This window comes from Chlorocebus sabaeus, chromosome 27 (assembly GCF_047675955.1).
Source record: "Chlorocebus sabaeus isolate Y175 chromosome 27, mChlSab1.0.hap1, whole genome shotgun sequence".
In the NCBI taxonomy this organism is placed as follows: Eukaryota; Metazoa; Chordata; class Mammalia; order Primates; family Cercopithecidae; genus Chlorocebus; species Chlorocebus sabaeus.
Window position 1 is genome coordinate 10,679,354 of NC_132930.1, and position 17,286 is coordinate 10,696,639.

Here is a 17,286-nt window from a genome sequence, read left to right on the forward strand (position 1 = left end):
AAAAAATTTTTTTTTAAAAAAGAAATTTGAGGCCAGGGGCCGTGGCTCACACCTATAATCCCAGCACTTTGAGAGGCCAAGACAGGAGGATCACCTGAGGTCAGGAGTTCAAGACCAGCCTGGCCAACATGGCGAAACCTCATCTCTACTAAAAATACAAAATTAGCTGGGCGTGGTGGCGGGAGCCTGTAGTCCCAGATACTTGGGAGGCTGAGGCAGGAGAATCACCTGAACCCGGGAGGCAGAGGTTGCAGTTAGCCAAGATCACACCATTGTACTCCAGCCTGGGCAACAAGAGCAAAACGCCGTCTCAAAAAAATTAAAAATAAGAATAAAAAAATTTACCTGATGTCAAAGTACCACCCTACAGATTACCACTTGCTAAAAGCAAAAAGAAAACCATAACTTTATAATGAAATGATCAGGTTCTCACCACATCAGCTGGGTGATCAAATACAGCATCAAAATAGTGGGACCTGACATTATATGCCTCTTAACTAGAAACAGTAGGAACTACATAGCATTACTAAATGAGGTACTCTTCCAAAACTGTTTACCCTAAGTCTACTCACACCTTTAGATCTAACTCCCAGTTTACAGGAATTAAATATGATAGAGGAAGAAGTAATACTACGCCATGAGGAAACAAGCAGCAATACAAAATGTAATCGTCTCAACAGATCTAACGAGTCAATACCACAGGGAAGCAGAAGCAGCGTAGAGAAGGAGGTGGATGGGTAGAAGAGACAGTTCTACCTGTATATTTAAAAAGACTCAAGAGATTACAACCAAATGCAACGGGTAGCTCTTGACTGAAATCAGGCATTAAAAAAAAAAAAAAAAACACCAGCCTGACCAACATGGTGAAACCCCGTCTCCACTAAAAATACAAAAATTAGCCGGGCATGGTGGCAGACACCTGCAATCCCAGCTATTTGCGAGGCTGAGGCAGGAGAACTGCTTGAACTCAGGAGGAGGAGGTTGCAGTGAGCGAAGATGACGCCACTGCGCTCCATCCTGGGTGACAGAGAGAGACTTCCTCTTAAAAAAAAAAAAAAAAAAAAAAACCCCCACACAGCAATAAAAAACATTTTTGGAACAACTCGGGATATCTGAATATAGTATAAGTAGCATATATCAGGGAATCAGGTCACATGCCTGCAATCCTAGCACTTTGGGAGACCAAGGCAGGAGGATCACTTGAGCCCACAAGTTTAAGACCAGCCTGGGCAACGTGGCAAGACCACATCTCTACAAAAAATACAAAAATTAGCCAGGCATGGTGGTATGTGCCTGTAGTCCCCAGCCACTCCAGGAGGCTGAGACAGGAGAATGGCTTGAGCCCAGGAGGTTAAGGCTGCAGTAAGCCATGAACGTGCAGCTGCACTCTAATCTGGGTGACAGAGCAAGACCCCGTCTCAAAAAAAAAATTAAAAAGTAGTATATTGTTAGGGAATTACTGGTAATTTTGCTAGGAATGATAATGGTTTTATGGCTATATAGGGAGAATGTCCTCCTTTTCCTTAGAGAGATCTGAAGATACATGTCTTCTTATAATTTTTTTTTTTTTTTTTTTTTTTTTTTTGAGACACAGTCTTGCTCTGTCGCCCAGGCTGGAATGCAGTGGCACGATCTTGGCTCACTGAAAGCTCCTCCTCCCAGGTTCACACCATTCTCCTGCCTCAGTCTCCAGAGCAGCTGGGACTACAGGCACCTGCCAACACGCCTGGCTAATTTTTTGCATATTTAGTAGAGATGGGGTTTCACCGTGTTAGCCAGGATGTTTATAATCTTTTAAAAGAGCAAATACCAATCTAAATCTTTAAATGTCAGAGTCCAAAATATATACATTTATAATACAATCGTATGATACTTAAAAGGGAAAACTGAAAAAAACTTATTTGCCACTCTTAGTTTACTTTTAAATGGTTCAGGAAATTTATATAAGTAGATAAAACAAATATGGCAAAATGATAACAATTGTTGAATCAAGGAGGTGGGTACATGTGGGTTCAATGTATCATACTACTTTTCTATATCTGTATTTTCCTAATAAAAGTTTTTAAAATGTACCAATGCTTCAAGCAAACTAGTTTGCTTCTAAGATGTTTGAAAAGATAAAACCATATTTAATCCACTAAAAGAATACCTCTACAAAGCAAAGAAAGAGTTTTGGGGGGTTGTTTTTGTTTTTTGTTTTTTTGAGAGACAGGGTCTCATTCTGTCACCCAGGCTGGAGTGCAGTGGTACAACACTACAGCTTTGAACTCCTGGGCTCAAGTAAGACTCCTGCATCAGCCTCCCAAAGCTGGGACCACATGCATGCACCATTCCGCCCGGCTAATTTTTTGTTGTTGCTTCATTTTCTTTTGTAGAGACAGGGTCTCGCTTTGATGTCCACACTGGCCTCCAACTCCTGGCTTCAAGCAATCCTCCTCCCCTCAGCCTCCCACAGTGCTGGGAATACAGGAATGGGCAACTGTGCCTGGCCAAAATCCTTTTTAATTCAAATATCAACTCTTAATTTGAAACACGTGGTTCAAAAATGCCAAGTTTTTATAAAGCAGGGCACACTCCATATTGCAAAGGTTATGTACAGGTTATTTGTCCTTACAAGTTGAGAAGAAAAAAGAAAAATTCAATCATGCTGTGAGTTTAAAATGAAAGGAAGGGAAAAAAATGAAAGGGAATTTTTTTTTTTTTTTAGATAGTCTCGCTCTTTCGCCCAGGTTGGAGTGCAGTGGTGCAACCTTGGCTCACTGCAACCTCCACCTCCCAGGTTCAAGTGATTCTCCCGCCTCAGCCTCCTGAGTTGCTGGGATTACAGGCAAGCACCACCAAGTCCAGCTAATTTTTGCATTTTTAGTAGAGACGGAGTTTCACCATGTTGGCCAGGCTGGTCTTGAACTCCTGACCTGAAGTGATGTGCCCGCCTCAGCCTCCCAAAGGGCTGGAATTACAGGCATGAGTCACTGTACCTGTCTGGGAATTTTTTTGTTGTTTTTTGTTTTTGTTTGTTTTTGAGATGGAGTCACACTCTGTCGCCCAGTGGAGTGCCATGTTGCGATCTCAGCTCACTGCAAACTCCACCTCCCGGTTTCAAGCAATTCTCCTGCCTCAGCCTCCCGAGGAGCTAGGATTACAGGCACCCGCCACCATGCCCAGCTAATTTTTGTATTTTTAGTAGAGACGGGTTTCACCATGTTGGCCAGGCTGGTCTTGAACCCCTGACCTCAAGTGATCTGCCTGCCTCAGTCTCCCAAAGTGCTGAGATTACAGATGTGAGCCACCATGCCCAGCCTGGGAATTTTTAAAAGGATAAAAATTATGGCCGGGCTCGGTGGCTCACGCCTGTAATCCCAGCACTTTGGGAGGCCGAGGCGGGTAGATCACGAGGTCAAGAGATTGAGACCATCCTGGCTAACACCGTGAAACCCCATCTCTACTAAAAATACAAAAATTAGCCAGGCGTGGTGGCGGGCGCCTGTAGTCCCAGCTACACGGGAGGCTGAGGCAGAAGAATGGCGTGAACCCGGGAGGCAGAGCTTGCAGTGAGCCGAGATCGCGCCACTGCACTCCAGCCTGGGCGACAGAGCGAGACTCCATCTCAAAAAAAAAAAAAAAGGATAAAAATTATGAAAAGGATCCCAAATAGTTAAAACAAACTTGAGAAAGAAAAACAAAGCTGGAGGCCTCATACTTCCTGATTTCAAAACACCTTACATTACAAAGCTACAGTAATCAATACAGTATGGTAGGGCTTAAAGATAGACATAAGACTAATGGAATAGAATAGAAAGCCTAGAAATAAATACTCACATATGTGATCAAATGATCTTCAACAAGGGTACCAAGGTCACACGATGGGAAAAGGAGTGTCTCTTCAACAAATGATATAGGAAAAACTGGGTATCCACATGCAAAAGAATGAAGCTGGAATCTTAATGTACATTACACTGAATACAAAAGGTAATTCGAAATGGACTAAAGACCTAAATCTAAGACCTTAAACTTAAAACTTGTAGAAGAAAACGGGGAGAAAGCTTCATGACATTGGATTTGGCAATGATTTCTTGAAGATGACACCAGAGGCATAAGCAACAAAAGCAAAAATCGACAAAATGGACATCAAACTTAAAGTATTCTGTATCACAAAGGAAACAATCAACAGAATAATAAGGCAACCTATGGGATAAGAGAAAATATTTGCAAACCATATATCTGATAAGTTGGTCATATCTAGAATATATAAAGAACTACGACTCAACAAACAAAATCCAAATAACCCAAGTTAAAAATGGGCAAAGGACTTGCCATAGACGTTTCTCCAAAGAAGATATACACATGGCCAACAGGTATATGAAAAGATACTCATCACTAATCAGAAAAATACAAATTAAAACCACAAAGAGATAGATATCACCTTACACCTATTGAGATGACCACTATCAACAAATAAATTAAAAAACAGGCCGGGTGCAGTGGCTCACGCCTATAATCCCAGCACTTTAGGACGTCAAGGCAGGTGGATTACCTGAGGTCAGAGGTTCAAGACCAGCCTGGCCAGACCAGCCTGGCCAACATGGTAAAACTCCATCTCTACTAAAAATACAAGAATTAGCCTGTAGTCTCAGCTACTCAGGAGCCTGAGACAGGAGAATCACTTGAACCCAGAAGGCAGAGGTTACAGTGAGCCAAGATCATGCCACTGCACTCCACCCTGGGTGACAGAGTGAGAATCTGTCTCAAAAAATTAAAAAATTAAAAATTAAAATGTTGGCGAAGATGTAGAGAAACTGGAACCCTTGTGTACTACTGGTAGGAACATAAAATGGCTCAGCTACTAAGCAAGGGTATGGCAGTTCCTCAAAAAATTAAAAACAATTATCATATGATCCAGCAATTCCACTTCAGGGTACATATCCAAAATAATTAATAACATGATCTCCAATAGATAACTGCACATGCATGTTTATTACAGCGTTATTCACAATAGTCAAGAGGTGGAAGCAACCTAAATGTCCATCAACAGGTGAATGGATAAAAAAAAAATTTTTTTTTTAAATGTGGTACATACATACAATGGAATATTATTCAGCCTTTAAAAAAAAAAAAAAAAGGAGGCCAGGCACAGTGGCTCATGCCTGTAATCCCAGCATTTTGGAAGGCCAAGGCTGGCTGATCACTTGAGCCCAAGAGTTCAAGACCAGCCTAGGCAACATGGCAAAACCTCATCTCTACAAAAATTACCCAGGTGTGGTGGTGCACACCTGTGGTTCCAGCTACTCTCAGAAGCCTGAGGTGGAAGGATGGCTTGAGTCCAGGGAGGTCAAGGCTGCAGTGAGCCATGATCACACCACCGCACTCCAACCTGAGTGACAGAGCAAGACCCTGTCTCAAAAAAAAAAAAAAAAAAAAAAAAAAAGGAAATTAGGTCACATGCTGCAACATGGAAGAATCTTGAGGACATTATGCTAAGTGAAATATGTCAGTCACCCCAAAAACAGCAATAACAATGACAAAAAGCTGCATGTTTCTACTTATATGGGTTATCTACAAGCAGTCAAACTCTAGACACAGAAAGTAGAATCGTGGTTGCCAAGGGCTAGAAAGGAGAAAATGGGTTCACTGGGTACAGAGTTTCAGTTTGGCAAGATGAAAAAAACTGCACAACAATGTGCATAGTTAACACTACTGTTCTGTACTCTTAAAAGTGGTTAAGATAGTAAACACGCTGTTCTTTTCTCCCCAACTAAAAAAACTATGAGTAGCTTAACTATAAAGAAAAAAATTGGCCGGGCGCGGTGGCTCAAGCCTGTAATCCCAGCACTTTGGGAGGCCGAGACGGGCGGATCACGAGGTCAGGAGATCGAGACCATCCTGGCTAACACAGTGAAACCCCGTCTCTACTAAAAAATACAAAAAAAACTAGCCGGGCGAGGTGGCAGGCGCCTGTAGCCCCAGCTACTCGGGAGGCTGAGGCAGGAGAATGGCGCAAACCCGGGAGGCGGAGCTTGCAGTGAGCTGAGATCCGGCCACTGCACTCCAGCCTGGGCGACAGCGCGAGACTCCCTCTCAAAAAAAAAAAAAAAAAAAAAAAAAAAAAAAAAAAAAAGAAAAAAATTGGCCGGGCGCGGTGGCTCAAGCCTGTAATCCCAGCACTTTGGGAGGCCAAGACGGGCGGATCACGAGGTCAGAAGATCGAGACCATCCTGGCTAACACGGTGAAACCCCGTCTCTACTAAAACTACAAAAAAACTAGGTGGCGGGCGCCTGTAGTCCCAGCTACTCGGGAGGCTGAGGCAGGAGAATGGCATGAACCCGGGAGGCGGAGCTTGCAGTGAGCTGAGATCCGGCCATTGCACTCCAGCCTGGGCGACAGAGCGAGACTCCGTCTCAAAAAAAAAAAAAAAAAAAACACATAGCAAGAAAAAAATTGAGAGGTGATTTAGCAGAGAAACAGAATGTTCACTCAAGAGAGATAGACTCAAAAACAGACCAGGGCCAGGCGCGGTGACTCACACCTGTAACCCCAGCACTTTGGAAGGCCAAGGCAGGTGGATCACTTGAGGTCAGGAGTTCAAGACCAGCCTGGCCAACATGGTGAAACCTCATCTCCAATAAAAAATACAAAAATTAGCTGGGTGTGGTGGCACATGCCTGTAGTCCCAAGTATTTGCAAGACTGAGGCAAGAGAATTGCTTGAACCTGGGAGGTAGAGGCTGCAATGAGCCAAGATCATGCCATTGCAGTTCAGCCTGGGCGACAGAGTGAGACACTGTCTCAAAAAACAAAAACAAAACAAAACAAAACAAAAAACAGAAAGAAAATCACAAATAGAAATCCTGAGAAATGAACTAAATTTAATTACAATGACATAATCAGTAATTAACTCCGGGTCCCCTGAGAAAAAAGGTGGGCGGATCACAAGGTCAAGGGATTGAGACCATCCTGGCCAACGTGGTGAAATCCCGTCTCTACTAAAAATACAAAAATTAGCTGGGTGTGGTGGTGTGCGCCTATAGTCCCAGCTACTCAGGAGACTGAGGCAGGAGAATCACTTGAACCCAGGAGGCAGAGGTTGCAGTGAGCCAAGATCACGCCACTGCACTCCAGCCTGGCAAAAGATCGAGACTCCGTCTCAAAAAAAAAAAAAAAATGCTTTACTAGATATTTATAGGTCCAGAAACCATATGCAAAATACTCTACTAGGTACTTGTACTCCCCAGTGACTGTGTATGTATCATATCCATGCCCCGAGTCACCCACTTCTTACCTCCCAAACACCGCCAAAAGAGCCTCCATCCGCTCCTACCTGTCCTTAAAAATTCTAAAAAAATTCAAATCCCTGCATTGGAAGAACTGTCTAGCAATTTTATTTTCTCTGTACACACACAATTGATAATGATCAGACTAACCAAACTCCTATTATTTCCTATACAGTTTCAGTTTCTTAAAATGAAAGTAGTTTATATTTGTTGTTTCAACTTTTTTCTGTTGACTCCTTGACCCCATACAATCCACCCCAAGCAGCATTTACTGGTTTTTTTCTGGCTGGCCCTTCTTGGTCTCTGTCATGGATTTCCTGCCTTCTGCTCACTTTTTTCAGTGCCATTGCTTGCTAAGGTTCTGTTCCTAATCTTTTGTTCAATTCACCTCTTCTAGGTCCATTCAAATCCACGGTTTCAATACCTAAAAGTGTGATTCCAGTCAATAATTTTCTCCCAAACCCCAATATAGTTAACCGCTTGACAGACATATCCACTTGAATATTGCATGGGCACTTCAAACCTGAGAGGTCCAGCTTAAATTTCCTTCAGTGAAAGCTATAGAATAGCTTTCAAGATCAAGTTCCAACTCTGTGATAAAGCATTCAAGGACTTCTATGACGTGATCCCTTATCTACCTTTGGCCTCCTCTTCTACTTCTCGTCAGGTACTCTTTAATCCACCTGTATCTAGTTATTTGTTTCCCACACAAGGTAGCCCATTTCACAGCTCTGTGCCTTATACATGCTCCGCCTGAAAGTCCCTCTAACCCCAGCTGGGCACAGTGCTCACCCTTATAATCCACTTTGGGAGGCTGAGGTGGGTGGATCAGGAGGTCAGGATTTCGAGACCAGTCTGGGCAACATGGTAAAGCCCCATCTCTACTAAAAATACAAAAATTAGCCAGTGTGGTGGTGCATACCTATAATCCCGGCTACTCAGGAGGCTGAGGCAGGAGAATCGCTTGAACCCGGGAGGCAGAGGTTGCAGTGAGCCGAGATCACGCCATTGCACTCCAGCATGGGCGACAGAGCGAGACTCCATCTCTACCCCATCACACCCAACCCATATTTCTTGGTTCAATTTACTTTCTTTTAGGAAAGTTTCCCACTATCTCAAAGTATGATTTAGCCACAGCTCCCAGTGCACCCTAGACATCTGTCTATCTTAGCACCTTTGTATTTACTTGTTGAGACTACTAGTCTGCAAGTATCTTGCAGATAAGTGTTTTATTTAGCAAACAAGAGCTCAATAAATACCTGTTAATGCCAGGCATGGTGGCTTACGCCTGTAACCCTAGCACTTTGGGAGGCTGAGGCGGGAGGATCACAAGGTCAGGAGTTTGAGACCAGCCTGACCAACATGGCAAAACCCCGTCTCTACTAAAAATACAAAAATTAGCTGGGCATGGTGGCACGTGCTTGTAGTCCCAGCTACTCGGGAGGCTGAGGCAGAAGAATCGCTTGAACCCAAGAGGCAGAGGTGGTAGTGAGTCAAGATCACACCATTGCACTCCAGCCTGGGCGACACAGTGAGACTCTGTCTCAAAAAAATAAATAAATAAATACTTGTTATAAGCTAGCATAAGCCAAAAGGCCAACTTCTTTAAAATGTTGGACTTAGCATTTTAGTACCTGGAATACACAGGTGCATGTTACAGGGCATCTCTTTACCACAAATAAAGTACCAATGAAAATAAATTCATAATCAGAAAGGTGGTTAAGAATTACAGTGGATGAGGACAGGCACAGTGGTTCACGCGTGGTCCCAGCATCTTGGGAGGCTGAGGCAGGAGGATCACTTGAGCTCAGGGGTTCAAGACCAGCCTAGGCAACATAGTGAGACCCCATCTCTCTAAATAAATAAATAAAATCGGCCAGGATGGTGGCTCACACCTGTAATCCCAGCACTTCGGGAGGCCAATGCGGGAGGATCATCTGAGGTCAGGAGTTCGAGACCAACCTGGCCAACATGGTGAAACCCTGTCTCTACTAAAAAGACAAAAAATTAATTGGGTGTGGTGATGCATGCCTGTAATCCCAGCTACTCGGGAGGCTGAGACAGGAGAATCACTTGAACCGGGGAGGCGGAGATTGTAGTAAGTCGAGATCACGTCATTGCACTCCAGCCTGGACAACGAGAACAAAACTCCATCTCAAATAAATTAATTAATTAATTAATTAAATTAAAAATAAATAAATCAATAAAATTATAAAGAATTAAAGTGGGCCGGGCGCGGTGGCTCAAGCCTGTAATCCCAGCACTTTGGGAGGCCGAGACAGGTGGATCACGAGGTCAGGAGATCGAGACCATCCTGGCTAACATGGTGAAACGCCGTCTCTACTAAAAATACAAAAAACTAGCCAGGCGAGGTGGCGGGTGCCTGTAGTCTCAGCTACGTGGGAGGCTGAGGCAGGAGAATGGCGTGAACCTGGGAGACGGAGCTTGCAGTGAGCTGAGATCCGGCCACTGCACTCTAGCCTGGGTGACAAAGCGAGACTCCGTCTCAAAAAAAAAAAAAAAAGAATTAAAGTGGATATTCTTTATGTCTGCCCAGAACTCCATCCCCTCCTCTACTCAAGGTCTGCTCTGCTTTTTGCTAATAGATTCCTTGTCATGTAAGTGAGCATATCACACAACCTAGAATGAACTAAGCATAATACTTCATCCCCTTAAATGCTAGATTTGGTCAAGGTTCTAGTTGATACCCCTGTGCTGCCAGGAACCAGGTTTCCCATATGAAGAAACATATTTGCAGTAAAAGGAATGAAGCCAGTATGCACAGAGTGTAAGTATGGAAAGGTCCCAACTATGGGAAAGTTCCCACCCTAGCTCTTCATGGCCATCTCTATCCATCCAATGTCTATTATATGGTTATATGAACCAATAAGGTTCCCCTACAGGCTACTCCAAGCTGTATTTCTGTCACTTGAACTCCAAAAAGTCCTAATAAAATAGAGGATCTGAATTGATAAAAATTAGACATCAATGGATATTTTTCATTCAGGCTATAAAAGAGCCTGGTATGCCTTCTCTGCCTTAGAAAACTTTCATCTATCAAATATAATGTCCCTTTCCTCTCCCTATTAGATAAACCCCAAAATTACTATTTCATTCTCTTTCAATACACTCCGTGCAAATCACATCATTTTTTTTTAAGACAGTCCATTTATCGCTATGTGGTGAGATGACAAATAAGCAAGCAATCACAATAAAAGAACACGGAGTGCTAAGGACACAAAGAAGATGCCCATGTAACCCAGACTTGAAGTATCCGAGGGCTTTCTCCTATAGCTACCACCTAGGCTGAGACCTGAAAGACAAGCGTGAGTTAACAAAACAAAAGTGAGGGTAAGGAGCAAACTAGGAAAGGTATTCCAGACAGATAGAAGCTTCTGTAGTCAAGCATAGATTTAAGAACTCTGATCCCTTCAGGGAGAAATACAAGGAACTTAATAGGGCTAGCACACTGACAGCCAAGTGTCAATAAAGATCCAAATCATGAGATAAGGATCCTGAAAACCAAGTGAAGAAGTTCAGAAGTCACACACACACACACACAAAAAAGAAGTTCAGAAGTTACCCTGAAGGCCATGAAAAGTCACAAAAAAAGTTTTAAGCAGAGGAGTTACATGCTCAAATGTGTTAGACAGATTACTCTAGCCACAGTGGGAAAAATGAATTGGAAGACTGAAAGCAGGGATGAGTTGTTAGGAAGCTCCTGCAACAACCCAGGTGAGAGATGATACTAACCACGGAGTAGGAGTGCAGCAGTGAGGATAGGGAAAAGGAACAGATTCAAGAGATATTGAAGAGAGGAGGATCACAGGGTCAGGAGATCTAGACTATCCTGGCTAACACGGTGAAATCCCGTCTCTACTAAAAATACAGAAAATTAGCCGGGCGTGGTGGTGGGTACCTGCAGTCCCGGCTACTCAGGAGGCTGAGGCAGGAGAATCGCTTGAACCCGGGAGGCAGAGACTGCAGCAAGCCAAGATCACACCACTGCACTCCAGCCTGGGTGACAGAGCAAGACTCCGTCTCAAAAAAAAAAAAGTAACCAAAAAATAAAGCAGCAAAAACAAAACAAAAAAATAAATAAATAAAGCAGCAAATTAATGAAAATATTTTCAAGAAAAAAACGACACCAATGGCCAGGCCTGGTGGTTCACTCCTGTAATCCCAGCACTTGGGGAGGCCGAGGTGGGTGGATCACCCAAAGTCAGGAGTTCCAGACCACCCTGGCCAACATGGCGAAACCCCGTCTCTACCAAACATACAAAAATTAGCCAAGCATGGTGGCAGGCGCCTGTAATCCCAGCTACTTGGGAGGCTGAGGCAGGAGAATCACTTGAACGCGGTAGGCGGAGGTTGCAGTGAGCCGAGATCATGCCACTGCACTCCAACCTGGGCAACAAGAGCGAAACTCCATCTCAAAAAAACAAAAAAAAATACACCAGGCACAGTGGCTCAAGCCTGTAATCCCAGCACTTTGGGAGGCCGAGGCAGGCAGATCACCTGAGGTTAGGAGTTCGAGACCAGCCTGGCCAACATGGCCAAACCCCATCTCTACTAAAAATACAAAACTTAGCTGGGCATGGTGGCGCGCATCTATAATCCTAGTAACTTGGGAGGCTGAGGCAGAAAAATCACTTGAATCCAGGAGGCGGAGGTTGCAGTGAGCTGGGATCATGCCATGGCACTCCATACTGGACAACAAGAGTGAGACTCCATCTCAAAAATAAATAAATAAAATAAAATAAAATAAAATAAAATAAAAATACAAAAATTAGCCAAGCATGGCAGTGGCCACCTGTAATCTCAGCTACTCGGGAGGCTGAGGCAGAAGAATTGCTTGAAACTGGGAGGCAGAGGTTGCAGTGAGCCGAGACTGTGCCACTGCACTCCAGCCTGGGCAACATAGTGAGACTCCGCCTCAAAAAAAATAATAATAATAAAGACACTAATAACCATATATCTGGGACTTGCATAAAGTTTTAAGAAAAATACCCAGTTGAGCATGGTGGCTCACACCTGTAATTCTAGGGTTTTAGGAGGCCGAGGTGGGAGGATCACTTGAGCCCAGAAGTCTGAGACCAGCCTGGGCAATATGGCAACATCCCATCTCAATTTAAATTTTAAAAAAAGAAGAAGAAGAGAAAAGAAAAGAAAAGCAGCCAATACATGATCAAAGGATATGGTCACACAATCCACATTTAGAAAAACAGGCCAGGCATGGTGGCTCAGGCCCATATTCCCAGCAACTTGGGAGGTTGAAGTGAGAAGACCACTTGAGCCCACAAGTTTGAGACCAGCCTAGCCAATACAGCAAGACCCTGTCTCTACAAAAAAATTTTAAAAATGAGCCAGGCATGGCGGTATGGGCCTATACTCCCAGCTACTCGGGAGGCTATTGCAGGAGAATCCCTTGAGCCTAGGAATTCAAGGCTACAGTGAGCTATAATCGTGCCACTGCACTCCAACCTGGGCAACAGAGGGAGACGCTGTCTCAAAAAAAAAAAAAAAAAAAAAAATCTAGCTACTTAGCCACATAAATTTATAAAAGGCTCTTTTAATTTTTAAAGTATGTGTGGCTGGATGCAGTGGCTCACACCTGTAATCCCAGCACTTTGGGAGGGCAAGGCGGGTGGATCACCTGAGGTCAGGAGTTCGAGACCAGCCTGACCAACAAGGTGAAACCCCGTCACTACTAAAAATAAAAATATTAGCCGGGCGTGGTGGTGTGCACCTGTAATCCCAGCTACTTGGGAGGCTGAGGCAGGAGAATTGCTTGAACCTGGGAGGTGGAGGTTGCAGTGAGCCAAGATCGCACCATCGCACTCCAGCCTGGGCAATAGAACGAGACTCCATCTCAAAAAATAAAATAAAGTATGAGAGCTCAGAGAGAATTGATTAACCACAATCTAGATGTACAGTTCTAATAAAATAATTTCTGGAGGGCAATGCTGAGAGATTCAAGCTCTCAGGTAAGAAAGTAAAATACTCCTCCCAAAGCGCAGGCACAGTGGCTCATGCCTGTAATCTCAGCACCTTGAGAGGTTGAGGCAGGAGGATTGCTTGAGCCCAGGAGTTCGAGAGCAGCCTGAGCAACATAGTGAGACCCTGTCTCTTTAAAAAAAGAAAAAAAAATAATAATAAGGTTTTGGGTCATAAAGATCTAGGTTTGACTGAAACCTCCCTGATACATACATAACACTCCCACACACTAGTCAGGTAACTTTCAGCAACTTTCTTAATATTTCTCAGTCTCTGTCTCCTCCTCTGTAAGAATAGTGCAAATCTCAGAGTTGTAAGAATTAAATACAATCACATATGTAAAGTGCTTAAAACAGCACCTGGTGTGCATGTGTGTATATATATATGTATGCCACTTCATTACTATGAGGACGAGGGCAATGAGGTTGATAACGATATATGGCTTGATGTATGCTTACTCATTATCAGGCAAGGTAGGTATCAAAAAAGTATTCAATCTAAGGCCAGGCAGGGGTGGCTCATGCCTGTAATCCTAGCACTTTGGGAGGCCAAGTAGGCAGATCACTTGAGGCCAGGAGTTACAGACCAGCCTCATCAACATGGCAAAAACCCATCCCTACTAAAAATACGGAAGTTAGCCAGGTGTGGTGCTGAGCACCTGTAATCCCAGCTACTCCGGAGGCTGAGACAAAATAGTGCCACTGCACTCCAGCCTGGGCGACAGAGGGTCTGTCTCAAAATACATACATACATACACAAAAAATGCTCAATCTCTTCTTAAATTCCTAACATAAACTACTTCTAAAGGCATTTAATAGACAACTGATTCTTCCCAAGACTTATAATATGATTTTGCATATAAAAAGCTGAAAGGAAAGTGAAGGAAGGTAGCTATATTTCTGAAATTCATTGACTAATAAATGGTTGCTGCTTTGCATATCAAAAGACATGCATAATCATGGCTAATCATGATGAAAAGGGAAGTTTTAAAAGGAAAACAATCAGGGTTTTAAAACCGCCGGGCGGTCATGGTGGTCACTCCTGTAACCCCAGCACTTTGGAAGGCCGAGACAGGCGGATTGCTTGAGCTCAGGGGTTTGAGACCAGCCTGGGCAACATGGGGAAACCTCCTCTACAAAATATACAAAAATTAGCCGGGCGTAGCGGCTTGCGCCTCTAGTACCAGCTACTCTAGGGCGTGAGGTGGGAGGATGGCTTGAGCCCGGGAGGCAGACTTTGCAGTGAGCTGAGATAGTGCCACTGCACTCCAGCCTTGGCGATATGGCCAGAGCGTGTCTCAAAACAATAAATAAAATAAAATAAGATTAAACTATGTAACAGTATTTAGATTCAAATATTTTTAAAAAGCATGCAACTACAGTGATATTTAGCCTCTACTATGTACAAACAAGATACTATGCCTACTTTAATATACTTTAATGAAGGAAAAAACATGCCTCTACCATAATTTAAGCCCACTTTTTCTATGAAGTACAGTACTTCTATCTCCTCTCCAAATCAACTAAAGTCAACAGGTATACAAACTGGCATTCGTACGTACTGCGTGCTGATTTCTACTGCTTTAGTCTTTATTGTTTTACATGTTAGTCTTTTTTCATTAACTAAATTGTAGCCTCCTTGCAAAAGAGCAGCCATTTATTTCCTATTCTTCCCACCATGTTCACCACTACAGCCCCTCACTCCAACCCCCCGTCCTAGCACGGCACTTAAATAATAAAGGTCCTGGCAGCGAAACTCTAAACTGTTTATTTCTGACGTTTAGCCATAAACAATGTTAGAAAGGCAGATGGAACCACGTTTATCAAAACACAGAAAGCACGATGTTTACATTTCCTAAAGCGCGTAAGAAGTCTTTTAGTTAAAATTAAAGGATGAGAGTTAAAACGAGTTACAAAAGACAGCTGGTGTTTGAAAGAAAAACACTGGAAGTAATAAAAACGGAGTGAAAAGGCTGATGTTGGGATTTAAAGAAAACATTTTTTTAATACAGCTGCAAATCAGTCATTGTTTTCTGAGAGGCTAGGTTCATCTCCAGGATTTTCTTCTAGGAGCTCAACCAATCGCCACCTTTACTGAGTTAACCAGTCTCCAGGCAAGCAGCCCTTGCTGATTGGCTCAAAGATGTCGAGTAGAAAAAGCAGCCAATCCTGCCTTCAAGCCAGAACTGTGCCATGGAGACATTACAACCACTGCATGGCGAGAATGTGTACAAACCTGTCCGTACCACAAATATCAGATCCTAGTTACAAAGACTGCCGCCGAAAGGAAGAGCTTTTGAAGCCAACACTGACACTGACCTGTCATCTACATTATATTACTCTAGCTCTCTTTCGGGGGGTGGGGGAAGAAAAAAAAAAACTATTTTAACCAAAAGCGCATGAGGGATAAACTGTGCCCCCGCTAAGATGACTCACTCTATTGAGAATGAATTTCCAAACAAACGGCTCATAGAGGGCTCCGATGAGAGAGGGGCTCTAGAAGGGTTCCAGTGAGGGTCAAAGTTGCAGGAGGGGGCAGGGGAGGCGGGACGAGGGCCAAAGACGCACAAATGCCGGGGAGGGGAAAGTCTCCCTGCAGTCTCCAAAATCCGAACGTGTGAGTGGTTTTGTGTCTGGACTTGTAGTGAGTAAATAAACGCCTCGGCTAGGACTACGTGCTCAGGAAGGTGGCCTGAAGTTCCCAGAAGGCTCCGCCTGGCAAACACCGAAGGCGCCTGGAGGGGCGCAAGGTCAGGTCCTGGCGGGAACAGATCTGGGAAGAAACCTCGGGGGGTCGAGAGGGGTGTGTCTGGGGCCTGGAGGCCCGCCAGGCACTGGGAGGCCAAGGAAGCGGCCGCGGCCCCCGCCTTCGCCCGGCCTCGGGCTGAGCGCCAGGGCCCGCCTCTCGCCGACGCCTCACTTCCCTTCCGTCCGGGCAGCCGGGCCCGCAGGTCGGATCGGAGGCGGCCCGCGCCGGGCCTCACGTTCAAGGCTTGGGGGTTCACTCGCCGCGCCTCCCGCCGCTGCTTCAGGCCCTCCGCTTCGGCTCGGCGCCCCGGGACCCCTAACCTCCAGGGCCCTCACCTCGGACCAGCCTCCCTGCCTCCCACCCGCCGCCTTTACCTGCTCCTGGAACGGGCAGAGGGCGTCGAAGCCGGGGCCGCGTCGTCTAGCGCACAACGCGGCGCCGCAGGTCCGCAACCCTTTCCCGCCGGCGCCACTGCGCTCTCCCGCGCCGCGCAGGGCTAGCGAGCAGCTGCGGCCGCGGGGGAGACGCGGCAAGCGCGCCTGGCGGGGAGACACTGCCGCTCTCCGTCCGGCCGGGGAAGAGCAGCCGCGCAGAAGCCCGCCGCGAGAGGGCGGGTGGGCGGCCGTGTGGGGAGGGGTCTCGAGGCGCCGGCAATGGCTGCCACGTCGCCCAGGTGGATCGCCGCCCACCGCCCCCCCAAGCCCGCCGGCTGTCCGCCACGACCTCTGCTTCGTCCCCGAGCTCCGCCTCGGCGCGGCGACCTGGGTGACCTGAGCCCGCGGGCACTCCCACCTCTCCCGCTCCCTTTGGCAAGCAAGTCCTGCCCGGCCGGTTCGGCGGCTTCTGGCCGCCCACCGCCCACCCAAGGCTCGCCCAAGAGCCGGCCGTGGTCCCCACTTTTCTTGTCAGGGGGTGACTGAAGGAGCAAGCCCTTCTTCAAGTGTCGGGTTCTGCCGGGGGGGAAGGCGGGAGCTGTTTGGCGCTGGGGAACACTGCAACAGGCCCGGAATTTTTGCCAAAATAAGCGGCGCGGTAAACCACAGCTGTTTCTAGCCCTCGGCACTCGCCCGAGCCCCAAAAAATAAAACAAACACGAGGTCGGCCTCGCGGGGCAAGGGGAGAGAAGAAAGCAGAGCTGGGGCGAGCCCTGACGCGCGCGGGGTCCGGGCTGCAAGTTGGGAGGGACGGCGAGGCGAGCGACCGGCCTCGGCATTGCCTGACTGGAGCTGTGGAAGCCAAGGGTCCGGCCAGGCCATGGCCGCTGCGGCGGGCA

General features: G+C 45.7%; 1 protein-coding gene across 8 annotated transcripts in view; it reads right to left on the bottom strand.

Annotated features, from left to right (window-relative positions):
- The window catches only part of N4BP2 (NEDD4 binding protein 2), a 108,507-nt gene extending 91,888 nt beyond the window's left edge, over positions 1-16,619 (bottom strand). For all 8 annotated transcript variants that reach the window (XM_038008613.2, XM_008017595.3, XM_073012457.1 and 5 more), the window contains exon 1: positions 16,388-16,619. The gene's annotated coding sequence lies outside the window, so the exon portion shown is untranslated. The remainder of the gene's footprint in view (positions 1-16,387) is intronic.
- Positions 16,620-17,286: the final 667 nt, after the last annotated feature.